Below are 26,292 nucleotides of genomic sequence, written 5' to 3' on the forward strand. Positions count from 1 at the left end.
CTGATTTTTCGCACCACTCACTCTCGTTTCTTGCAATGATGTGTGTTATGTTTTTGTTTTGTTTGCTTCTCAGTTTTCAACGCAGGCTCGAATCTTGAGCCGTGTTGAATCATCTTCTTCAGCACTTGGAGCTTCATCAACAACGTCGTAGGGAGGGATGATGTAATATATGTATTTGGAACTTGCCAATAAACATGGGGATTATTGGATCAGTCTTCTGCTACAGACGAGTGTGCTGCTACGAGAACACAAAGTTCAATTGTTTGCAGAGGGTTTCAAGTGAAGGAGAATGGATGCTACTATTATTATTTTATTTTTGCGATGAGTCATCCAACCTGGAGCAAGAAGTGGTGAGCGAAGTTGTCCCACGAGGTGTTCTTGGCTATACAGCTGATGAGCGCATAAAATGTGCGAATAATTGGACAACAATCGCTCGTAAAACTAGGTTCGACTTGCTGTTTCTTTTTTCGAACGTGGGATATTGGTTATGACTTCCGATCGTTTGCATATCCATTTTTGTAATTTATGACCAAGTAAAAAGTACAAGTATAGTGCACATTTACCAGCTAAGAGAAAACCATGAAAATTAATGACGTCTATAGCACTACTTAACTATGGAGCTCTGCTTAAAACCACTTGTTTATATTGATTCTGTAGATTACATCATTTCTTTATTATTATATGATCCTGGAAGTATTTCATTTTAGTTTCTCACATTAGTTCAGGACTAAACCTACGATTCTGCAATTTCATAAATTCAATTAATCCACTATGCAACAATAAAGTTTGCCAAGAAATAGGGATGGTCCATTAATTATGTCACGCCAATTTGGTCCATATTCAACCCCCCTCCCTCTTTATCACATTTTTTGTATGAACCTTAATTTTTTTTGTGTATGGCTCGTCACAGTTTTCAAAACCCCCCTCCCGTGACGTATGCAATAGCCAACAAGCCTCCATTTTCTATTTCCTACTAACCTGTTTAGCAACATTGCTGATTCTAGTCAAATTAAAACTGATCACACACAATGTGACACAAACGGTATTCCGCCATTAACGGTCGTTCCAGCCAGTAGTGTCACCATTCGCACGAGTAACGTAGATATGTGTTCTATCCTCGCTGCTCAACAGGAGGTCCCCATTTAGCATCACTTAGACAAACAATCAATATTTGCATAACAGTTCGCGCTGTACGGCGGTAGAGTAGAACCTAAAGCAATGTATAAACAAACATTATCGGAAAGTTAGCGAATTGCCTGGATCTGGCCGCTGGACCAACCGACAGCATCCCGCACTCGATGATGGACCACCAGCGAGAATAAAACAAACATTCAAACGGCAGAAACGGCACACATTCAGTCACGCTGTCAACACCGACAACCAACAGCCAGCCGGTAGGGTCATGAATATTAAATTTTATTTTATTTTTACATTACAGTAGTGACCCGATTTCGTCAGTTCCCTTTTCTAATGAACTACGACTCCAATACGCTTTTTCAGTGGTCTTATTGCACCAAAGTTTATCTTATACATCTTGAAAAGAATGGGAAAGATTTGCATCTACGGTTATATGAAATTGATGAAAGATAAAAGTCTGATGCGCCGAGGGGCTGACAAAATCCTATCATTACTATACTATTCTTCATTTACATATTAAAGTGAAGCCAGTCCAAGCGGTAGGCTCGCTGTCACCTTCAACGTGTTGATTGTAATAAGGCTAAACACATCGTCTGATGTCGTGCAAACTGAGTGAAGATATTCCTCCTGCATCAACAGATGGTGGGAAACAGAACCTCTCGAATGAAACGTGACGTAATGTTCAGACTGAATGAATTGATGTAATACCATAAAAGTCAAAAAAGTGACGATTTTCAAATAGTATCAATGAAACTTCCGGTTAACCATGCGAAGCACACCTATCATCGTTTTATTGACTTTACTAAGTGTTTGATCTAGCATTAGGAAGTCAATAGATTTGCATATGAGCTATGCAAGATTCCATCTAATATCCTAACCAAAAAAGTAAATTTGGGAAAACCTTCGAAAAAAGTTTCAAAGGTCGTTATTGGACCGTGTTGCCACTTCACTTCACTTCACGTTCAGAGAATTTCAGAGAAATTTAAAAATGTTTAAGAGAATTCCATTTATTTCAAAGCAGCACCAAAATCTTCAAAAGAATTGATTGATTTATCTTTATTAGGGAGGCTTTCAGCCTGGGGCTGGTTCGCCTAAACATCTTCAAAAGAATTGAGAGCTTCAGGAAAGTTCCAAGAACATCGAAACAGATCAGGGAATCAAGAGGGGCAGTTCAAATAATTTCAAGGAAGTTGCGGAAACCACAAAGAAGCTTCGAGAAACTCAAGGAATTTCCGGAAAGTTCAGCAATGCATCGAGAGAATTTCTGGAAAGCAATTAAAATTATATGAACATCCGGAAAATGTGAAAGTATTTTAAGGGTGTTACTGCATGGAAATTTCAAGAACTTCAAAACATTGCGTCAATTTAGATAAGGGAAATGGCTCTAATGTTGTCCTATGGATCTAAGATTGGGCCCATCGCTAAAAATCTGCTATGTATCAATTTTATCTAGATGAACGCGTCATTGAGACGGTACTAATGTATATTTTTGGTCGCTATTAAAAATTTAGTCGATTGCTGAATGTATGTATGGGTTCAAATTAGGGGCATTTAGGCCGACATTACATCCATTTCCCCTACGCTGATTAAGTACCTATATCTTCAAGAGATTCCAGCGATCTTCTAAGAAATGTAGATAGTTTCATGATATTCAGCGAAGTTCCGAGTACTTCGAGGGCGATTAGATAGCTTCAGAACAATCCCATTACCTTAAGGAAATTTGCAGCGACTTACAAGGAGTTCCAAGAAATTATTGGATATTTCGAGAATTCTATGATTGAAAACTGCAGAGGCGTCAGGGAATCATGGATATATGTCAGCAAATCTACTGGAACATTAAACACAGTTAGAGAACTGTGAACTTCAGGTAAGCATAGAAAACTTCAGGGATGTCCAGATAAGTTCAAGGAAAATTAGTGACTTAAGGCAATTCTAAAGCGTTTATAAAGCTTATAAGACTTAAGGAAAATTGTAGAAACTTCACTTGTCGATAAGTTAAGAGTATTTCCATGAACTGCAGAACAATCGTTAGAACTTCAGTGAAATTCATAGAACAATATTAATTATTTCGTTTTGATTCCAAGAAAATTGCAGAAGTTCCAGGAATTTTAGAAAATCTTCGAAAACTTCACAGAAGTGCAGATATCTTCAGAAACATTTCGAGAACTTCATAGAAGTAAATGGAACATAAGGAACTTTCATGAACATTAGTAAAATGCGGGTACATTTCATAGAAATTTAGTAAGCTAAAAAATAAAGGGAATTTCAGGGTTAGTTCAGTTCTATTAGTTTCAGAAAATTAGCGGGAAATGTTAAGAAGTTTCCAGATTTTGAGAGAAATACAGAGATTCTAAGAAGATTATTGCGGTCTTCGGTGGCGCTGGTGGTGTAGTGCTAAGCGTGATTGCCTCGCACTCCAAAAGGTCTGGATTTAATCCCAGTTGGCGCCATCGGGATTTTCTGAGGCATCCATGATGTGTTTCCCGGTCCATGAGTTGAAGGGACGATAGTTAGGGTCCAGGTGTGGGAGCTGCCTCCCTGGCGTTGGTAGCATTGGTACTCAGAACGGAAAACAAATATATTGAGGTCTTCGCATAGGTTCAGAAGTACACGGAAGTTTAAACATTTTTAGGACAGTTCAATTAAATTCAGAGCAGTACAACAAGCTTCATAAGAAATGCGAAACCTTTCAAGAAGTTCCAAGAACTTCAGCGGATTGCTAAAATTTAAGAGAAGATCCATGATCGTTAGAAAAATTGATGAAACTTTAGGAAGTCCGAAGTTTAAAATTATATGAGAAGTATTGTGAGCATCAGCCTAGTTTTTCAAACCACAAAAGAACTTCAAGACAGCTTTATTAACTTCCGGTAGTTCGAAATAACTCCAATAGTCCACTCCATATTCAGCGGAGATTTCTCATGAAAATTTACTTTCTCCCGAAACTCTCATGGAATTATTTCACTTAATATTACAGAGTCTGTAACACACAATCATGCTTAAAGATAAAGCTCGAAGGTTGAGCATGCGCTGAACTAGACGGCTGTTTTATGTCTCAATAAGTTAATCTGTGAAGTTTTCCGCGTTGAAACACAACAGTTCCACCACGGGAGTCGCTATTATAATACCCCTTCTAAATACGTTGCTATTTTACCTTAGTACCCCATTCTTCCACGGATGATTCATGATGGTCTCAATTTTGGGTTTAGCGGCTTCAAAACGGCTATGTTTTTGCACTATGTTTTGCTAAAAATCTGAAGTTTTTCAGATGTTCTGTGAAATTCACTCAGAATTTCATTAAAGCTCTCGGGAAACACCTAAAGTTTCCTCAGAACTTCGCTGAATTTCGCTCTGAGTTGCTCTGAAGTTCATTCAGTATTTTCCTGATGTTCTTTATAATCAATCATGCAATTTTCTCGAAACTTGACAGAAGTTTCATCAAAACTTTCTTAAAGTTCTCTCGTAACTTTTTTTCAAGTTTTTCTCAAGGTCTCTCAGAACTTTCCTGATGTTCCTACTTATTTGAAAAACTTCGTTAAAGTACATGAAACATAGGAGTAGTTCACGGAATGTTGGTATAGCTAACAAGACATGGGTCAGGAATGGAACTTAGGAAACTTTTACTTTTAAATTCCGACAAGATTTCTTGTTACTTCCGAGTTAACGAAATTTGGTAGAGGTTCCTGGAGCAGCTGGTGGCTGGGTTTGATTCCCGGCCCAGTCTAGGATTTTTTCGGGTTGCAAAACTTCTCGAGTTCCCTGGGCATAGAGTATGATTGTACTTGGCACACAATTATACTAATGTAAAAATGGTACAGGCATCGAAAGCTCTCAAATAATAACTGTGAAATAATAAAAAAAAAACATTGGAATTTCCCACAATTATCCAAGGAGCTTCCAAAAAATTACCTTAGACAATTTAACAAACTTCCTAAAAACATCCCACAAGTTCCCTTAGATCTTCCTACAAGATCTATGGAAACTTTCCACAAGTTCCCTTGAAACTTTCCACAAGTTCTCTTAGAATTTAACAAAACTTTCTTTGGAACGTCTCACAAGTTTTCTAAGAGCCCCCACAAATTCACTTTCTGCTGTTCATTCTAACAAAACACAGTTAACTGAACTGAACCGCGTAAACGCAAACTGAGAAAATGACTTTTGATCGGAAGGGCTCACATTCAAGCAAAATAGTAACCTGAGTCGCCAAATTAAAAAAAAAAAATCCATAACATTTTATTCGAAGCCGTTCTCATTTCGCATTCCCATTTAGATACTACCAGGGGCCTCCCTTAGCTCAGTCGGTAAAGGCGCAGCTACAAAGCAAGACCATGCTGGAGGTGGCTGGATTCAATTCCCGGTCCGGTCTAGGAATTTTTCGGGTTGGAAAATTTCTCGACTTCCCTGGGCATAGAGTATGATTGGACTTGCCACACAATTATACCAATGCAAAAATGGTACAGGCATCGAAAGCTCTCAATTAATAACTGTGGAAGTGCATCTAGAACATTGAGAGCACGCAATAAGCTAATATGCGATATGCAATAAGCTTGAAAAGCGAAGAAGAAGAAGAAGAAGAAGAAGAAGAAGAAGAAGAAGAAGAAGTGTACTCATAAGTTGCTAAATGAGGCTTGTAAATAGGGATAACGACCCGTTTAGAGACTCCCGTGACGGTGCTCTAAAGCAGAATTGAAATGGTGTTGAGGGATATACATTAGTGTGGGTCAACATTACAACTCAAGTTACACAAATTCATAGAATTATGTTGAGTAAACTTCTTTTTAACCAAATCCAGCAATATAAAGGTTATAGAAACTGTTATAGAACATGAATCCACAATATTATGCTCAGTAAGCAAAACTGGTTGCTGCTAAGCCACCGAGCTCCTTTTATCACAACAAACCATTAAGACTAATGATCGCTAAAACCTGGACGCATGAAGCTATTCAAATGGAATCGATTTTTCCCGGGTGCCCATCATATTTTTTCCGGTTTTACAGAACAACAAAATTTGATAAAGCATGGTTGATTTCAGCAATAGATGCCGCTGGGAAAAAAGTTACATCCATTTTTTAAAGGTAGGAAACTGGAAACACCTAAAATCAGAATGTGGAAAGTGGTTTACTCTCCAAGATCGCATTAGATTGTCAAATTGAAACCCATAATTCAGAGAAATCTTTGAAATCCAAAATTGTAAATGTTTTTACTGCCGCAGAAATTCTCAAACGAAAAACAAATTAGGACCTCAGATAAACAAAACAGCCCTCTTGAACTTAAATTACTCTTAAGGATTTTAACACTTAACGCTTGAAGAAATGTCAAGAGAGTTTTGATCAGAATGCCAAATGAGTTTTGGCGAGAATTTTAGTGCTCTAAAATTCTCTCTCTCTCTCTCTCTCTCTACTAGAGAGTCTGTAGCGAAAATTCTAAAAGAATTAAGAGGACAATCCCAAATAAATGTGAAAATAAGTTGTAGGTAATGTTGAGAAGCATTTCAGGAAAACTATAGGGAAAATTATGGGTGAATACAAAGGTAGTTCAAAGGCGACTTCTTTTAAAGATTATCTATCTTTTAAAGATAGTCCAGAGAATTATCAAGCAACTCTCAATGATTTTCAGGTAGCATCCTAAAGGAATTTGGAAGGAGAATTCAAAGTGAATTAACCCTACTATAAACTTAACTATGATATGGAAACAATTCTGACACTACTCCTAATGATCACTTAGGGCCTAAAAAATCTCTTACATGTTAATCAATCATGGAAATTATTAAAAAAAAAACTCTAAGAAGAATTCTACGGGATATCGATAATAATTCCAAGAAATCTAATGCTTAAAATAACTGAAAAAAAAACGTTACCGAATTCCAAACGGAAGATAGTTTTAAGGAAATTTCTACTAGAATCCAAAAGGATTTTGAAAGAATTTTTAAGATATTTGACCTGCATAACAATGTGGCACCAACTAACTCGATCCGCCCATAGTACCCGTCCAGCTTTCGCGACTTTCTGGATACTGGGTTCGCCATAGAGTTGCGCCAGCTGGTGGTTCATCCTTCTCCTCCATACACCGTTCTCACATACCCCGCCAAATATGGTCCTAAGAACTCGTCGTTCGAAAACACCCAGTGCTTGCAGGTCCTCCTCGAGCATCGTTCACGTCTCGTGTCCGTACAGAACTACCGGTCTTATCAGCGTCTTTTACATTGTACACTTAGTACGGAGATAAAGTTTACAAGACCTTAGGGTCTTGTGGAATCCGTAGTAGGCACGACTTCCGGCAATAATGCGTCTCCGAATCTCTCTACTGCAGTTATTATTTGACGTCACCAATGATCCTAGGTACACAAACTCATCCACCACCTCGAACTCATCTCCGTCTATTGTCACACTTCCGCCAATGCGAGCCCTATAGTACAGACAAACAGACATAACACTCACAAATTGTTCATCACCATTTAATGGTCAATTTAAAAGTATCTCAGTTGGTAGTACTGCCACCTGAGGCGCGCATAGTCAATTCCCTTGCGTTTGACGTTTACACACTACCGCCAGCGTACTACCCACCACAGTGTATTCAACAGATGGCGGTAATGTTTTAGCGACGATGTTTTATAATGAGAAATATTCAATGTGTTATGTCTGTTTGTCTATGCCTATAGGTTCCTCCAGCTAACAGATACCGTGTCTTCGACGTATTCACCTTTAATCCAACCTTTTCTGCTTCACGTTTCAGCCTGGTGTACTGCTCCGCTACGGCCTGAAACGTTCTTCCAACAGTGTCCACGTCTTCAGCGAAGCAGATGAACTGGCTGGACTTATTGAAGGTCGTGCCCTGCATGTTAAAGCTAGCATGTTTCATAACACCTTCTAGCGCAATGTTGAACAGGAGGCAGGAAAGACCATCGCCTTGCTGAAGTCCTTTGAGTGTTTCAAACGGGTCGGTAAGTGCACCCGATATCTTCACGCAGCACTGTACACCATCCATCGTAGTATTATTTCCTATACATTTTGAATAGCGTTGCGGAAGATTCTAACATAGAGCAACATTTGGAGATTGCAAAAGCTGGCAAAGAATTATGTATTCAAGGCTTAGAAATTACTTAAGATTCTCACTTTAATCATTTGCAAACTTTATCACCACATTGGGTATGAAAACTTCTAAAGTGACGAACAAGCCCGCAACTCCACCTTTTTGCAATATAAGGCTGTTACACGGTTAACGTAGGGCATGCTAAGCTTCATATTAGACGCATATTAGCCTTACCTTGCAAAAAGCTGAATTAGCGGGCTTGTTGGTTATTTGAGGTATCAAAACTATAGGGTATTGCTATTTTTTAGATCTAACTCTTAAGTTTTGGTATCCCAAACTAAGTAAAAGTTAAAAAAATCAAGCTTGATGAGTTATTCAAGATTATAAGTGAAATATTCGAGATGACGGTTAGAATATTCTTAAAGAATTCAAAATTTAAATCTAATTTTAAAATATATGTTTTATATGTACATGTACATATTTAAATTTCAAATACCTAACTACATGTAAAAAATGTATTTTAGGTTCCAAACAAATTCCCGTTTAATTCCTGGTTTTTCTCGATTGTGTACATTTCCCGGTTCAGTGTCCACCCTTACTTACCTTACCGATCAGGCTAGCGCCTTGACGTCCTCTGCTGTCCGAAAAAGTCGTCTCCACTCTACTCAACCCATGGCCACACTTCGCCAGCCTCGTAGTCTGCGAAGGGTCCGCAGGTCGCCTTCTACTTGGTCGATCCACCTTGCCCGCTGTTCACCTCTTCTTCTTATTCCTGTTGGGTCGCTTTCGTGAATCATTTTTACTGGGTCGTCGTGCGGCATTCTTACGACGTGCCCAGCCCACCGAAGTCACCCAATTTTTGCAATGTAGACGATGGCCCTAGTAGCACTCTTGTTATAAATTGGTCTCGAAAACTTATATATGACTTATTTCAGCTATAAACAAGTTGCTGCAACTTTTTGCGACAGAATTGTGCTACTTGGGGGTTCATTCGCCTCCTCCACGTTCCGTCATTCATCTGCACTCCACCGTAGATGGTACGCAACACCTTCCGTTCGAAAACACCTCCACGATTATCGTCTCGTGGTCGTAGAGGAAAAACGGTCTAATCAACGTCTTGTAGATAGTCAACTTCGTGCGGCGGCGAATTTTATTCGACCGGAGCGTCCTCCGGAGTCCAAAGTAGGCACGATTCCCTGCCATAATGCGTATTTGAATTTCTGTGCTGGTATCATTTTCGGCGGTCACCAGTGAGCCCAAATATACAAACTCGTCGACCACCTCGATTTCGTCACCGTCAATCTGAACTCGGGGTGGGAGGCTAATATTGTCTTCCCTATAACCACTTTTTGCTCTCATGTATTTCGTCTTCGATGCGTTGATGGCAAGACCAATCCGCCTAGCTTCAGCCTTCAATCTTATGTACGTTTCCGCCATCGATACAATGTTCCGTGCCATGATTTCGATGTCATCGGCGAAGCCGGATGGACTTCCTGAAGATCGTGCCACTCGTGTCTATCCCAGCTCTTCTGATTAAACCTTCTAACGCGATGTTAAATAGCAGACACGAAAGTCCATCACTCGAGAGTGTCCCCGATACTCAAACAACGCACATCACTCGATCTATCGTCGCCTTGACCAATCACGTCAGTTTAATCTGCCATAGCTGATCTCGATTGATTGTGTCGTATGCGGATTTTCAATCGATGAACAAATGATGTGTGGACACGTTGTATTCGCGGCATTTCTGAAGAACCTGCTGAATCCCGAAAATTTGGTACGTGGTAGCGCGGGCACCCATGAATCCCGCATGGTATTGTCCCACGAACTCTCTTGCAGATGGTGAGAGGCGGTGGCATAGAATTTGGGAGAGTACCTTGTAGGCAGCGCTCAACAGTGTGATCGCGCGGTAGTTGCAGCAATCCAACTTTTCACCCTTTTTGTAGATTGGGCATATGACACATTACATCCATTTCCCCTGGTAATATCTCCTCCTCCCAAATCTTGGCAATTACCCAGTGCAGTGTTCTAGCCAGTGCTTCACCACCGTATTTTAATAGCTCACTTGGTAGTTGGTCTACACCAGTTGCTTTGTTGTTTTTCAGCCGAAGATCAGGGGCCGGTAGCCTGTCGTCTTCTGCGCGTGCTCCAAGGTCTGTTGCCGTGCCACCTTCGTTTTCTGCTGACGCTTCTTCATTCGGAAAACCGAGTTTTGTGTGTTCCGCGCTTGTCTGTATTGCTCTACATTCAATCTCGTGCGGTGTCGCCCGTGCTGCATTCTTCTCCTCTACTAACAATTTGTATTCGCCGTCAAACCAGTCATTTCTTCGGTCCGGGATCGCAGTAACTAGTGCCGCTGCAGCAGTACTACCTATGGAACGGAACGGATATCCCTTCAAGAGTAGCTGCGTTAAGCTGCTCTTCTGTAGATAGTGCAGCTTCCAGCCAGTGGCAACCCTGTATTACTTATAATAAAAAAAAAGTTGTGGCTAAAGCTATTCCCAAAACCCTACGAGTTCTAACGGAACGTTACAAGAAATCAGTTCAACAGAAGCTCTGAATTGATTTCCTAGGTGATTCAAAAGAGATTTTATGGGAATCGTAAATGAATAGCAAACATGCACGGGAAAAAAAGATTTCTACAGCAGTGAACCATAGCTCACGGGCTATAGGGTTTTTGATCTAATTTCCGTGCTACTAAGGACAACCTATGCTTTACCTCTCTTTCTTGAACGGGTTTTAACAATAAATGAAATGTTTCTATCAAAGATGACTTCTAAATTTATTCCCCTTTCATTAGGTACCGTTGAATTTGATAAAGAGCCACACATTGTTGAGAAATTGTTAAAAATCTAACACTGCTTCTTGATTCCAAATTCGTCCTACGAATTTCAGTTCCGTCCAAACGCATTTAAACGTCATTGGATTTTCTTCGTCGTACGGGTGAAGGTAGAAAAAGCGTGTTTGCTAGGAGCGCTTCTTTTGTTTTGAGAACAATTAGAGTAAATATTCACACAATACGCTCAAATAGGCTTTGTGTTGTAGCTTGTGAACTAACGCATCGGTACAAACGTATTACTGAATTGTGCACGGTGAAATCATTGATTATACTGATGTTTTCTGCTCGATAGAACGGAAATGGACGATTACGACGAAGTAGCGCTCTACCCTATTTGAGAAAATTTTGATCTGATAGTTGGCCGTGATTTTAAGTTCACGGTCGGTTCCCGTTTTCGGGAACGGATTTTTTTCCGAGTGAGGAGCGGAAGAGAAAAAAATCAGAAGACAATTTTGAGGATTTCTGAGGAGAGTGTTCAGATCAAAAAAATTTTGAACAGAATTTCAAAGGAATCTATTTGTCGAAAAAGTTGTTCCGGAAGTTTAAGAAGGATTCTGCAAACATACTTTTGCATATAGAAACGCCAATTATAGTCTTCTAAAAGAGTTTCCTCTGGATGCTTATTTTAGAATCATTAGAAGCTTATTTTAGAGGCTTATTTTAGACTCTTGCTCATGGCTCCACTCCTCCGATTCAAAAATAACACGGGCAGTTACAGGATAATATGGTTATTTCTCGATTACTTTTTCAAAGGGAAGCACCAGCTCCTGCAAACAATGCATCCGATCGTCGATCCGGCGCAACCGGCATCTCGCACACGCTTATCAACACCACCAGCAGATAGAGGAAAATTTCCCCTATCTGATGATAGTGCCAGCCCGCATGGGCGAGCCACCAGTTAAGCCAAATAAACGACCAAACGCACCGCCTACAAAAGCCAATACGCTCCCTTGAAAAAGTTATCGAGATTTCTACTACCTAATTAATGAATTACTGACAATTACCTCTCATGATCCTTGGCTCTGATTTTAACTTACCACTTTTTGATTATTTATCAAATACCTCTCCCAGAATATATAACTCCCCGATGCCTTGTTGGTTTCTAGTCTCATTTGGAATGGTCCTGAATTTGTTTAACATCCTGTTCGAAGTAATTCTTTGAGTTCCAGCTTGTACGTGTCTCACGTCATATGATTCGCCATTCATAAAGATAATGGGTTAAAAGGGAGTAAAACATACATAAAGGTAGATTAGTATTAGTTGTACTTTATCCAAACAATAGAAAGAAGCATAGATGACTTAGTAGAAAAATAAAACTAATATATAACTAAAAGTGCAATGGATAAGTGTTAGTTCCGGGATCATTTTAGTGTTAGTAGTTATGTTAGTTTTGATCCGTATTCAGCCCTGCCGGCCCCTCCAGCACTATTTGCAGCAATTGTGATAAGATTATGCGACACTGCTACTACTACTATGTTAGATGTATGACTTGTCAATTTTCGCAACGCAATAAATCACTCAATCAATTTGATGTTTGAAAATTTGCTCAAAAAGGCTTTGTTGACACATTATACCTTACCGAAAACTAAAGCACAACAATCCTAATTCTTATTTCAAACCTATCAACATATTTAACACATCTTTCCTAAAACTTCACTTGTCCGTAAGCGCCTGGTTGAAGATATGACTATCGCTTTTGACATTGTCTGTAATTAACAAATACACTAAATAGGAAGATTTATTATACAACTTCATAGGCTAGTCGCCTCCCTAAGCGGACCCCCCGCGTCCTATCTCTTATGTTAATTAACTTTCTGAATTCTATAATTGAAGTTTATTTAATAAATAACTGAAATCTCTAATCTACCTACACAATCATAACCCATGCTTTTAAACTACAATTTAACGTGTTTCAAGTACTTCTGGCTTTTACATATATTAATTATATCTTTGTTCGTCCCAGATGACACCTTCAAGTGACTCAAATGCTTCACTTTGAAGTTAGTTTCCAAGCTAATTTTAAATTGTATATTGTATAGGGTAAATGTTCCAACTACGCTCTCACGCTTCCACTATGTGGCACCACAAAAATACATATGGGTATGTCACAATAGAAGCACACCACAGTGGAAATCCCGAGCCATAGTTCAAACACTTATCCCAAATCAAAATGAAGCACATATAAGATTAGTTACAATACCATGTACAAAAATGATGTTTAACATTGTTTCCTGAGTAATAATTCAATGAAAACAACAATGAAAGCTTGTCACGTAAATAGAAGGAGCACTGTTGGGCACTTTCTGAAATATTTCAATAGTTTAATTCCCTTGCAAACCCAAATGAATCTATCTGCGTAAAAATAAATAAAATAAGAGTGATTTGCGGCAAAACCCGCCAGTATCACACCCAACGTCAGTGCCTATACGTAAGCGTACTACGACGCGGCTCTCAATTAAAGGAGTAACAAGTGTGATACTATCACTGCTAGACTAGATCTTTGGTTCTCTCATGCAGTGGTTTATCAGAGAGGGGAAGCTTAGTAATCCCCATTGCCTGCCCATGACGCCATTCTATCGCGGCATGAGCCAGCAACGCCGACCTTAAACCCACCGTCTCCAACACTCCACTAGCATGAAATTAAGCCCGCCCACCAACAGCAAGGTGCAAAATGCAAAAACTAGCCAAGGGGAGGGAAAAAGATATGTCTGTACGATATCATTGCTATATTTTTAAGTGCGCAAACTTGAATTCCTATGGATCAATTTCGTTAGTTTCTGGTTCATTGTTGAACGTTTATGGATCATTTGCAATATGTTTACGGGTAATTCATACAATTTAAATGCTCATTCTTTAGAAATTGAGCGGTACATCTTAACAATTGTGTTGCTAAATTTTACATGAAATATGGATCACATCGACATTTTTTATGGATCATTCTAACTTTTGTAGGGATTTTCACCGAGTTTTAAAGGATTTCCAATTTTTCAATTGTGTATGGGTCGTTTCATCAATTCTAAATGTGCATACTTAAGGCTGCCTTAAAATTCCACTAATGTTGGGATGTGGAATCTAATCCTATAGCTCCATTTCTCAATATCATAATGCAAATCAGGGATCTAGAGTTGTTTGAAAATTGGACAAATTCTTCTCAAGGCGGATAAATGTCAAAAGATTATTTTTCGATAAATTGGCTGTAATTTCCAGATTTGGAACAGTCATTGATCATCTGCCAAATTTCTTAGCTAAGCTCTCCTTATTTCCCAAAACCTAGTAGTAGACGTATCAAAAACCGATTATGTCATTATTTTAAACCCATCGTCGGTAAAGTCATAACAAACATCATAGAAGATAATACTTCCATATCCGGCAGCACTGCCTCTCAAAAACGAAATTCAACCCATAATATCGAACATCATAGCCAAAAGTTCTGCTTTGATCCACTCAAATATTTGCCTAATCGTTTAGGTCGTCCGTAAATTGTACGTTACCGAGACTGATCGGAACCACGCCGCGTTACATCACCCAGCAAAACCTCTTATCACGAGCCGAAAATCAAACAGGCTGCTTATGTGTGTCCACTTGACCATTTCGGGCCAGACCAAAACATAAAAATAAGTAAAGAAGAAAACACCCGAGATGTGGGGAGCTCTCTTTCACACTTGGGCCCGTGATGATCTTATAGGCAGCATCTTCAGTTGGCTCTGAAGAAGAAGACCTTCTTCCTCTCGAGAGTATTATAGGAGGCAGCACACCACATGAGGTGAAGTCGCGGCAGCATGTTTCTTCGAAAATTCTTCTGCCTTCTACCGATCGGCGCAGGACCAGGAAAATATTTCGACATTTTTGCACTCTCGCTCGCGCACAGTTTTCGACAGCGTTCGGTCGCGATCAGTTGTGGCATTTGGTGCCTAGAGTCATAGTCCGATGAATTCTTGACTGTTTGTTGTTTTTGAGGTGATTTGATCAGTGCATTACTGGAACTGACACCACGGGCTTCGATCCAGGAAGGTATGTAGCTTAATTTAAAAAAATCTCTCTAATTGCCCTCACCACGATGAAAGCTGGATGTTTGTGAAGGACCAAGCTGTTCAAAAATGGTGACCACCATTTTTTTTTCTTCATATTCAATGAATGGCCTTTCGATACCACCATCAGCAGTGTGATGATAAATGCCAAAAGAAATAAATGTGCTCTCCATTTCGTAGCCAAGTTTCGCACGGTCCTTTCGGAATTCGAAACGGAACACTTCATCACCCCGGTTCGTGTGCTGCATGGTTGGACGCAATTTTTCCAAATATTTAATCTTGCAGACCCGTGCAGACTAAGCGAATCACGTCAGATTGACGTAAGGTCATTTTTTTAAATTGAATTCGCCACCATCACCAAACTTAATCCAGATTGCGCCAGCGACGATGCAAGTCTTAAAGGTGGCCGACTCGCTGAATTCGCACGCTAATTTTGTTCGTTTGTTCGCGGGTGCGCGTTCGCACTAAAAATGGCCCAATAGATGCGCTTAACAACGCGTGTGTAAGCTGATCATCGAGCTGCAGTCAGTCACTTTGCGTACTAATCAAATTAATATCGATACGTTGGTATATTGTTAGCTCTGGCCAGCTAAAGCAGATGATGGGAACGATGCGAACAAGGCCAATTATGCCGCTGCTTGGTGGCTTGTTCATACTGGTTTGATGTGCGGTTCGGCTTGTTTATGGTAGATTTTGGAATGCTGCTGTGGATGCAAGGTGCTGTAATTTTTGGGGAATTTTCACGCTTCGTAAAAGGATTACAAAATTTTGCTCGGTGCGTTTTTAATCACGTGAGCTGTTCAGAGACATAAGATAATTTAGTTATCCAATTTCCATGGTGAATCTAACGAGTCTGCACTAATTCAAATCATTACCAGTAAAAGAAGAATTTTATAATAAATATTTGCGACTTGATCCATTGGCATTCATTTGTTCCCGTAGCTATATTACTTCGGCGATTGCTTCTGTTCCCGAAAACAAGTAATCGACATAAAAGGTTTACATCAAGATTCGGGTGACTATATACGGGCCTGGAGCGGTACCGTTGTTTAGTCATCAGCTTAAAAATTTGAATCGGTACTAAAAGTGACGGACGTCAGAATATCGAATGTAACAAAAATGTTCAGGTGAGAAATACATTTTCCCATATGTACATCTTGGCAATCAGCATGACTGAATGCATCAGGAATAGCATCGTATTGGAAGCATATAATTATTATCAGCTTGCTTGATCTCCTTGTTGAGACTCTGCTACCATGAGCCCCTGCGATAATTTGCCGGCTTCCAATCCAGCGTTTCGTTCCGGCATAGTGTCTCCATTTCCCACCTTTTGATGTAGACTACGTCTTACGGGAAGGTACTGGGGGTAAATCGAAAATCTAGAATTGCGACCGTCACGAAAAGGTGTAAGATTTTGAACGCTTATAACTTTGTCATTTTTACATAAAATTGTAATCCAAATACACCAATCGATGGTAAATAACTCTGTAACAAAAAAATCCTTTTCAATTTTTCCTAAAAAAACTGTTATAAATATGTACAAATAAAAAGTGATAATTGTATCACTGTTTTCATAAAATAAACGTTCTCCCCAAACCCAGCCGTGATAATCGAGTACCATTTGGTTAAACGTTGTGCTGCTTGAATCTGAAAAGTTATAAAACAGCGCTGCTAATGTGCCTCAACTCATTTTCGCTTCGGACGGCGGGTAAGCAGGTAGCAGCAGCAGCAGCAGTAGGAAGACGGTTCCTGTCAAGCGCGCAGCGTTCGAGTTTTGCACCTCGAAGTTTGCGCGTCGTTCCCGTCGATATTACTGGCTGCTGGTAGCGACGTCACCTCGATGGCGCAAGCGCTCCTTGCCTGAATGATAACTACAAATCTCGATTACTTATTCGAAAGGACATATCAGCTTTTGTAAACAACACATTTTATCGTCGGTTTGGCATATCTGATAGCTCGCCCCACATACTAACACCACTATATCAGGTAGGGGGAAATTTCCTCTATCTGATGGTAGTGTTTGCATGCGTGGGTGAGCAAACAGTTACACCAAATCGACGATCAAATGCGTTGTTTACAAAAACTGATACGTCCCTTCGAAAAAGTAATCGAGAAATACTTCTTGGGCTGTGTACCATCTGCCGAGTTAAATTTAACTCGTGGTTAAACGTGACATCTCGAAACTTATTTTCAATGTTCGAAAATGCCGGAAATTGATCAGTTTTCAAACAGAACTCAGCCACGGTTACCAAAATTTAACTTCTAGTCGGTCCGAAATAACCACGCTCGTATAGCAGGGTTATCCGTTTTGCATAAGAAAACGTGAGCGGGGTGTTTCTGTGGTGATATAAAGGGTTTTCCTACACAGATTACAGTTTTCTGTACCAAGCACTGAAATTATCAGACGGTAGGGGAAACGCTCCTATAGTTGCGGTACGTTAGAAGCGTTAGGTTCCTATAGTTGTGTATGGAGTCTCCATACACAACTATAGGAACCTAACGCTTCTAACGTACCGCAACTATAGGAGCGTTTACCCTACCTCTATTTATGCTTTTAGATTAGCTATGAAAGTCCCTCCTACTTGGAAAATTATGCTATAGAACGGTTTATACAACCCCAGTTTCTTTGCTGATGGGGGCGAGGCATAGCAAGCCGTTCGATTGCATAATTCTTCAAGTAGAAGGGACTTGCAATGCTTATCTCTTAGCATAAATAGAGGTACCGTCGAGTTTTTTTCAGTGCTAGGTTCTGAAATTTTACAGTGAGCGTTCAAAAGGGCCTACTTGTCATGTTCGATTCTCTTCATCGATTTTCTGTTTACATTGCTACAGCTAAGCGAAACAATTCAAGCTGAACATTGTATTAGGTCCTAAGTAAGATTGACAAGATAATTTTCGTTGACTTTCTCCTTAAATCCACTCGGCCCAGGTATTTTCAGCACACATTTGAAAATTTTCCAAATGGAACACAGCTTTAGTATTTTTTTTATTTGTTCAATCGGTAGATAAAATATGTACCGAGAACTTATTGGAGGGATTCATGGCTAATTGATCTCGATCAACTATGAAATGTTGCATAACATTGATGCAAAATTGTGCACTCCGTTTTTGTGTGTGCATTTACTTTTAGCGTTTTGAAGTTGAATCGCTGAGGATCAATCTCATTACCATATAAAAATTTCAAGAGTACAGATATCATCTCTCAAAAAACTTATAACAAAGAAACTGGAACTTCACGTTTGTTGCAGTCCAGTACACCAGGAGTTTCAATTTCATGAGTAATGTCACAACCGTCCAAGATTTGTGTCCTAGAAATCTTGAAGTGCTAGGGAATATCAGCCATCATGACGGTAATTGTTGGACGCTTCAATGAATGACCTGAAGAAAGCCTTACTCATATCTGGTTGTAATTTAGGAACAGAATGTAATAGAATATGTATTGGCATTTTTATGAGGTCCTGAATTTAACCAAGTTTTACTAAGTAGGAAATCCAAAATATGTACAAAGGACCGAAATCATAGGTTACTTCTACTGTATTTTAAATCAATATCTAGAAAAAATGCACGAGAATTTCACTACACAGCTTAACGTAGTTTACTTTAACCATGCGATAGTGTCTTGTACACAACCCCACCAATTTTTTTTAACTACATGGAAATCGGAAATCAACTGATGGATCTTCCCGATAATACCGTAAACGCTTGAAATCCGTACACTTATTCCATAAATCTGGACATAGATTCCATCGAAATTTTCTGTCAACTTTTCCTGGATAATTCGCCCGATTTCTCCAGGCATTGCCAGAAGTATTTGTCTTCTGGCTTCCTTTCGGAAGATTTTTCCAAGTTCTCATAGAAGTCTCTTTTGACTGCCCTCGAAAGCCAAGAAGTAAACCAGAAGACGCAGACACACATTTTTTGGCTACCCAGGAAAATCTGGATGCTCATTTAAAATTTCTGGGTTCTCTTGACTTTCCAGGACTTTTCATCCTATCATCGGAAGTTTATTTTAATATCGGTCGGGAGTTTCTCCTATTTTTTTTTCCAGAAACTTCTTGCAATGTCCTCCGGAAATGTTTTCCAATTTTCCTAAGAAACTTTTCACCTGGTATCCTCTGGAAAGTTTTCCCGAATTCCATTGAAAATTGTTCTGACAGCCGGAAGATTCTTCAGTGTCTCGCATAATTTCCACTGGAATTTCTGCCAAGTGTTTCTGGATGATTCTCCCGATTTCTCGACAAAGCTTCTCCAAACAGACCCAGAAGTGTTTATCTTCTGACTTCATTTCGGAAGATTCTTCCAACTTTTCCTAGAAGATTCTCTTGACTACCCCCGAAAACCAAGAAGCGAGCAAACCATAAGACGCTGGAAGTTTTATACATCATTCTCCTTTAATTTCCCCTGATCTATACCAGAATATTTCATCCAGCATCCATCTTCTCTAAAAATCTGTTCCAGCTTCCGTTTTTTCGACTTCCTCTGAAAGTTTCTCCAAGCTTTTCCCGAATTTTATTTCCACCTAACACTGGATGTTTCTGTCGAGGTTCTTCGGATTTTCGATTTCCCAGGAAGTTGCAACCGACTTATCCCGGAAATTTAGGTTCACTTCCCTTCGGAAAATTCTTCCGTTTTCTCCAGGAACTGACTTTCGAATTCCTCCAGAAGACTTTCTGGCTTCCCCAGGACGTGTTTTCCAACTTTTTCCCACTGAGTTTTCTTTTCATTTGCTGCACTCTAGTGGTGTTGCTATTTATGTAAAAGAATCAGTTCAATTCAACCTTCGTACCAACGAAGTAATTGATGGCAACTGGTTCTTGGGCATCACAGTTGTGCGTGGCATGAAGATGGGTAATTATGGTGTTTTGTATCATTCTCCCAGTTCTAGTGACCAGCGTTTTGTTGAAGTTTTAGAGAACTGGTTTGAGACATTCCTTTTTTATCTTTATTAAGGAGACTTTCAGCCGAACGCTGGTTCGTCTCCGGGAGTCACAAAGTTGAAAAATTGAGGAGTGCCCATAGCATTCTAAAAAGAGAGGGAGGGTTCCTGAGAGGAGTTCCTTAAAATAGAAAACTTAAGTAATGCTGTATTTTTATGCTGTTTCATGCTGGTGGGGGTTTCCTAGGGTGGTTGACAGGGGAGAGTTCAAGTTCGTAGCGATGGTCGTGGTTATTGAAGGTGTTCCTGATAGTGTGATAGCGGTGGTTGTTTCTATCCGCGGTATGCTGTAGGCTGTGATTACTCTATCGGGTGGAGTAATATCTGGTTGTAAAGGCCAATAGCCCAGCGGAACGACTGGGGTCCTTGCTGAGGGCATTTTTTATGTTGCAAGAGATACCGTATAGGTCTCTGGCTCCTTGGTGTTGTGGGCAGTTGCATATCATGTGCTCCACCGATTGATGGGTCTGGCATATTGGTTCTGGCATATTCCCAGCAATGTTGTGGGACATTCGAGTGTGTTCTGCCTGACCTCAGCCTAGACAACACCACTTGAGAACGGTGGTCAGGTAAGTCATCCCATCGGTGCGTCTCTCTTCTGCCTAACCAGTCCTTGCTCCAGTTCTCCAACGTAATTTTTAACAGCCAATTTATTAATTCTGGACCTGGAACTTCACTTGTCAGTTTGTTTATTAGTCGACCAGAAGAGGCGAGGTGGTCAGCTTCAACGTTACCCTGGATGCCGCTGTGGCCAGGATCCACGGGTGTGTGGGGTACACGGCGTCGAGGGGGCTACAACGCTGGCTGAATTCGTGAAGAGCACGATGGGTTTATTAAACGGTGTGGTGATGGCGACGTAGGCTGCAGCTGCCTCAGCAGAGAAAATATAACACTGGTCGGGAAAACTGTAACATATACTTATTTCGCGGCCAAATATCCCAATTCCGGTTCTACCTTGTGCGACAGACCTATCGGAATAGCGGATCGTGTGGTTTTTATATCGACGGGGTATAAGGTCCATGTGTACTTGGTTCACTGCGAGGGGGTTACCACCTGCTTTAAAATTATTCTTAATTGTCGAATCGATAGAAATTTTGGCCAGATTCCAACCACTTGGGCAGATTCCAACCACCAGTGAAGGAACATTCCTTGATTCTAGTAAATTAAATATATTTGCTGGAGATTTTAATATTGATTGGGGTGATTCGAAAGCGCCGCCGGAGGTGTAGTGGTAAGCGTGATTGCTTCTCACCCCAGCAAGCCTGGGTTCAATACCAGTTGGCGCCGCCGGGATGTTCTGAGGCATAACATCTCTGATCACGCCTTCCTTCAGAAGGGAAGTAAAGCCGTTGGTCCCCGGTTCATTAGCTGATGGGTCGATATGTAGGGTCCAGGTGTGGAAGCTGCTTCCCTGGAGTTGGTAGCATTGGTGCTCAGCACGGAAAACAAGATCGACAAAAAACAAATCATGGAAAAAAAAAAGTTTCATACCATCAACATGTTGCACACATTAGAGAACATTTTAGAGCTTGTTTTTTAAGACCAGCTGTTGAAGTATTCAAAGAGTAATAGTTTGTTGAAACCAGTACAATCGGGATATGGGAAAGGTCATTCTTGTGAAACCGCGTTGAATTTGGTATTGGCGAAGTGGAAAGATAACTTGAAGCGTAAAAATACGATTGATGCTATTTTTTTCGATCTAAAACGCGCTTTTGAAACAATTTCTAGTCCCTTATTGTTAAGATCAATCAAGCGCTTTGGGATTACGAGTACTGCATATAAATGGTTTGAAAGCTATTTGTGTGACAGAACTAAACGAACTGTTTTTAATGATTCTGTTTCCAGTCCCGTGGGGAATAAACTTGTAGTGCCCCAGGGAAGTGTATTAGGGCCCCTGTTATTTATTATGTATATTAATGACTTGCGACGCGTTTTACCATTTTGCAGATGATACTGTATTATTCATTGCAGCTAAGGATTTAGAAGATGCCGTTATACACTTGAATGAAGATTTGTGTTCTCTCAGTAGATTGTTGTAGTATAGTTGAAGTATAAGAGTTGAAATTGAATACAAGTAAAACTAAATTTATGGTTATTTCACAGAATCGAGTAAATGAGAACGTCCCTGTTGTAATTGATCATGAGACTATTGATCGCATTCGGGATATTAAATTGACGAGGTTATTGATGACAAACTTAAGTTCAACTCTAACATTGACAATCTCATCTTTCAGTTTTGTTTTCGGCTAATGCAACACAAATATTGAGATTACAGCGCTTGCAGAGTAAAATAATGCGTTTGATTTTGAGATGTGATAGATTCACTTTCTCAACTTTGATGCTAGACGCAGCAGTAGTTAACGGTTTGCTGCCTTGATATTTGTGTGGTCGAATTGAAAGAGGAAGTGACTTTCAATTCGATCAGACACAATGGTCCCAAAGCCGTATTTAGGAAGACAAAAATGTTTGCGCTAAAACCGTTGGTTCTAGGCATATGGTGTCTTGGGGAAAGTTTCTTCATATTTGTTGGCCAATCTTTCAATGTTAGTGAAGTAAGGGTGGTCCATAACATTGCAAGTTTTTTATTGTTTGAGATAGACCAATGCAATGTTCAAAAAAGTTGCAGAACAATCAATTTGCAGTACTTAACTAAATGAACAAAATAACGATATTTCGATTGGAATTAAAAGTTTGAAAATCGGTGTGCTCATTTTAGAGATATTGAGAATTGAAAAGTGCCACTTTTTTGAAGAAAAACGCCTTTAAAATCCAATAAAAAAATTAGCAACTTGGTTGCTTGAGCAAAAATATTTGTCATTAAAAGTTCTAAAAGAAAAAGATATTCATAGAAAACCAATTTTTAACGGCCACCCTGTCCTGCTTGTTTAAAAAAATCATAACTCATGAACCATAAGAGATGGAAATTTGGTGTCCTGAGTTCTTATATAATACATACTTCGTATTATATATCAAGACCAACAATTGAAAAGGCCTCAACTCCATTTTGTAAACAAACCTTGTAAGGCAATTTTCTCGCGAACCAAAACCTACATTCGCAATCCTATAACACAATCGGGTAGAGGAGAATTTCCCCTACCTGTTCATTTTGTTAATTTTCGTTGGCGGACTTCGGTTCGCGACAAACTGGCCTTACAAGGTTTGTTTACAAAATGGAGTTGAGGCCTTTTCAATTGTTGGTCTTGATACATAATACGAAGTATGTATTATATAAGAATAAGCATGCCAGACAGCAGGTCTGAGAGCCTTCTAAGAACTTTTAAGACCTTCAGAGAAATTTGGAGATCTGCTGAGAAATTTGTTGAGCTTCAGGGTAGTTCGTAGATCTTGAGAACAGAACTACAAAACTGCAGAAAATTTTCCAGAAATTAAAAGAAATCAGCAGAAATTTAGAAAAATTCACAAGAGAGATCGTAGATCTTCAGAAAAATGTTTAAGAATCTACAGTGAAATGTAAAAAAAAATCAAAGAAGTTTGGAGATCTACTGAAAAATTATTGAACATCAGAAAAGTTCGTAAATTTTCAGATCAACGCTACAGAACTTTGGAAAAATCGCAAGAATGGTCATAGATCTTCAAATAAATTTTTAGACCTTCAAGAAAGAGTGCAACTTTTCTGATGCATTTTAAGAATCTCAGAAATTTTAATGGACCTTCAGTGAAATTTTCAAAACTTCAGGGAAGTTCGGTGGCTTCAAAAAAATATTTATACGATTTCAAGGAAATGTGTAGACCTTGAGAGAAGCATTTAAAACTTCAAGCAAGCTCAACTATTTTCAGATAATTTTTGAGAATCTTCAGATGTTCAGAGTAGCCCGTGAGCCTACAGAGGAATTTACAAAACTTCAGACAAGTTTGCATTTCTACTGAGAAATGTATTGAGCCTCAAGGTAATTCGTAGATCCTGAGAATAAAACTACGGAGCATGAGACAACTTTACAGAACTCTAAAGGTATTTTCAGAACTTCAGGAGAGTAGATATTTAGAGAAATCTGTAGAACTGCAAGGAATTTTACAGATCTTCAGAGACATTCAGTGATTCAGTATTTCAGAAAAGTACTTCAATTCCAAAAACAAATCTCAGCGAAGTACGAATGTCCAAGATTTTGCAGAACTCCATGGAAGTTGGAAATAGATAGGTCTGAAGAACTTCAGAAAAGTCCGTAGACCTTAAGAGAAGTATGTTGAACTTCAGGAAGTTCGTACATTTTTAGAAAAAAAATGCAAAACTTTAGCAAAACTCACAGAACTTCTGGAAAGTTCGCCGATCTTTAGAAGTATTTACACAACTTCAGAGAAATTCAAATATTTTCAGTTAATTTGTAGAGCTTTAAGGAATTTCAAAGTATTTCAAATAAATCTGCAGAACTTTGTGGAAGTCCAAGAATCCACAAAGAAATGTACAGAACTTTAGAGAAGATCTATTGAAAAAACTGCAAAATTATATTGAGGTTCTTGGATTTTAAGTGGGAAGTTCGCTGCTCTTTATAGATATTTGCACAACTTCAGAAAAATTAGTGGATCTTCAGAGAACTTCCTTAAATTTCCGGTAAGCTCAAAAATTTGTAGATAAGGGGATTGCGTAGTTGTTCAGAGATATTTGCAGATATTAATTGAATCATGATAATCTACAGAAAAAAATATATAACTTTCGAGAGAAGAAATCTGCATAACTACCGAGAAATTTGCAGATCTTAAGGAAAGTTTGTTGATCTTCAAAGATAGTTTACCAGAGAACAGAAATAAAACTTTAGGGACGTCCGAAGGCCCTCAGAAAAATATGCCGAATTGAGATCTGAGAACAGAAATTTTCAGAACTCAAAGAATCATGTAGATCTGTCGAGAACTTTTCCCACTAGCTTGTGGAAAGTTGGTATCGATATCCTGGCGAAGTTTTGAAATCCTTTTTCGTCTTAATATCGCAGTTCTTGAAGGATAAGATGAGCCAGATCCCTGAAGGTGTTCCTCCTGAGCAACCATTTCCTACTCCACAAAGTTCACCTTCTCATTTTATTTAAAATAATAAAAGCAAATACGCCTGCCAAAGCATGAGCAATTTCCCGGTAATTCATTATGGAAGCATTTACTTTTGATTCCGGATACAATTTTGTTTTTAAATCTAAATTGACAATTGTTTCGACACGTGCAAGCAGTGTGAACACCAGCAAACAGGGGGGTTCGACAAAGTGTGTCGAAAGTAAATTCGAGCAGATTTTCCATTATGGCGGCGGTCAAAATCAGACCAAGAAATCAGATAGTCTAAACGGACCTTGAGTGACATTGCTATTGAAGCTGTGTGAGCTGCTATTGATATTGATATTTTGCAGTACTGCTCACGAGTGCTTGATCATCGAAAAATGAAACGAAAGCCACCTGATGAGTAGTTTCGTTGCGTGATAGTGAGAGGACTCATTCTCAAATGACAACCATAAGATTTTCCAGCACTGGCCAGGATTCTCTGAACTCCAAATCAGAGATCTCTGAAACCTATAACATTTGTTATAACACCCTTTTTTTATTCTATTCAGGGATCATCTGTGTTCTATATTCTGAGGTACCTTGCCAAATGTATAGGGAGCATTTCCTGAAAAAAAAACAATGCAGGAACCTTTTCTCCTACATAATTAAAGTATTTTTTTTTCCTTGCGTCCAATTGACATTTTGATCTTTTTTTTTTCACGACCATGCTTCATTAGAACTTTTGTCTCAAAATCTATATAAGTCTGTTTCAACCAATGCTTTCGTCGCTGAAACTATCAGTCAGTCATTTTGAGACTACCCATTTTAATAAAAAAAAAAGCAATGCTCTCGTGTGCATCCAGATGACAAGGTTCAACAATTGATGAAACTTTGCAAAGAAATAAACCATAAACCTTAAAAAAAATGGATAAATAAATCACAGCAAAATCCAGTTACTGATCAAAATCCGGGCACCTTCTGGTTCAATTTAATTACAAAAATAAATACCAGCCACCTTTTCATCGTGCTAACCTCGCATAAACCTTCAGCATTTTAAGATATATTATCAATCTATCTGCTACGCGGCTACGCCCTTCCAATATCTGACCCACATTTTGCCTGTTCGCAAATTAATTATTCTTCTGCAGAACCACTACTGCCCGGCCCCAGCATGATATAGAAGTAGGTACAACGCTGAAAGTTCGTTCGCAACGGGCTGTATCGACGGATATCCACCAAATGAGCGACCACCGGCACCGTTCGCCAATTCAACCCGCAAAACATGCACTTGCACTTAACCGCAATAATTGTGCGACGCGCCTCCGTTTTGGGCTACGCAGCTGCGAACG

The 26,292-nt window shown here is 39.4% G+C and overlaps 1 protein-coding gene across 2 annotated transcripts in view; it reads left to right on the forward strand.

The window, feature by feature from the left end:
- knockout (Stork-head domain-containing protein knockout) overlaps positions 1-26,292 on the forward strand; it is a 467,593-nt gene that overhangs the window by 383,309 nt on the left and 57,992 nt on the right. Inside the window, exon 1 of one of the 2 annotated variants that reach the window (XM_065217990.1) lies at positions 14,993-15,013. The exons of the other annotated variant lie outside the window; for it this stretch is intronic. The gene's annotated coding sequence lies outside the window, so the exon portion shown is untranslated. Of the gene's footprint in view, positions 1-14,992; positions 15,014-26,292 lie in introns of those variants that run through there. 2 annotated transcript variants of the gene reach the window in all.

Source organism: Ochlerotatus camptorhynchus, unplaced genomic scaffold, assembly GCF_037179485.1.
Source record: "Ochlerotatus camptorhynchus isolate MF236.1 unplaced genomic scaffold, CSIRO-AGI_Acam_v1.1 ptg000082l, whole genome shotgun sequence".
In the NCBI taxonomy this organism is placed as follows: Eukaryota; Metazoa; Arthropoda; class Insecta; order Diptera; family Culicidae; genus Ochlerotatus; species Ochlerotatus camptorhynchus.